Source organism: Elephantulus edwardii, unplaced genomic scaffold (assembly GCF_000299155.1).
Source record: "Elephantulus edwardii isolate Elephantulus edwardi_28Jun2011 unplaced genomic scaffold, EleEdw1.0 scaffold00005, whole genome shotgun sequence".
Taxonomy (NCBI): Eukaryota; Metazoa; Chordata; class Mammalia; order Macroscelidea; family Macroscelididae; genus Elephantulus; species Elephantulus edwardii.
Window position 1 is genome coordinate 14,274,744 of NW_006399755.1, and position 1,000 is coordinate 14,275,743.

Sequence of the window (1,000 nt, forward strand, 5' to 3'; positions counted from 1 at the left end):
CTTGGAGTGATGTTTTGCAATACATCTGCCTATACATAATTCATTTTCCCCCCCAGTTTGAACAATGGTAGTAAGTATATAGGATATTGTTGGATGTAATTTAGTTGTTGGATGTAATTTAGTTGGCATCCTTGAGACCTGTGTGACAGAGTAAAACTGCCCCGTCAGCTCCCTTGGCTGTAAACTCTAGGAAGCAACCAAAACCCAAGCAAGCCAGTAAAGCCATAGTGTAGAGTTGATTTTTTTTTTTTAAGAATTATAACTGAATGTTTATTTAAGTCTCATGTGCCAACTTAGCGTTTTCCACCAACTCGGGGAGTAGAAACTTTCACAGGCTTCACAATTTTTTGTTTAGGCGCTGCTTTCGTGGGAGCCTTAGCAGCAGCCATTGCAGTCTTTTTAGATGCTTGTTTAGCCTTTTTTGATTCCTTGGTAGCCCCGATAGCCTGTTCTCATTGAGCCTTTCTATCTTCAGGCTTTTGATTCCTCTTGGCCATTACATCAGCAAGAGATGCACCAAAGATGGTCCTTTGGAATTTGACTGCACAGCGGGTTCTTTTCTTTTTAATTTCTTCCGACTGGCCCTTTTTGTGCTTCCTTATGTAGAGGACAATCCAATTTATCTGTCGTGGATTCCTTTTGGAAAGGAAAGCCGACTCGCATTTTGCATTAAGAAACTGGAATACCTTCCCGTTGGTCCTGGCGTGGCGCTTCTCATGCCCGGAGTAGATCTTGTACCCGCTGCAACTGTACAGCTCGACCTTCATGGCTGCGACTCCAGGGGAACCGGGCTAGAGTTGATTCTTACTCATGGTAAACTTCCACTGAGTTTCTGTGGCTGTAAATCTTTACAAAAGGAGGCAGCTCATTGGTCTCCCTTGGAGCAGCTGATACATTAGAACCACTGATCATTCAGATAGCAGGGCAACACTTAACCTAATACATTACCAGAGTTCCTTCTACGGAAACAGAACCAGATATTTCTCCTGAAAAGTTGCTA

General features: G+C 43.1%; 1 pseudogene; it reads right to left on the bottom strand.

The window, feature by feature from the left end:
- Positions 1–293: 293 nt before the first annotated feature.
- Positions 294–767, bottom strand: LOC102847241 (annotated as a pseudogene).
- Between the last annotated feature and the right edge of the window lie 233 nt (positions 768–1,000).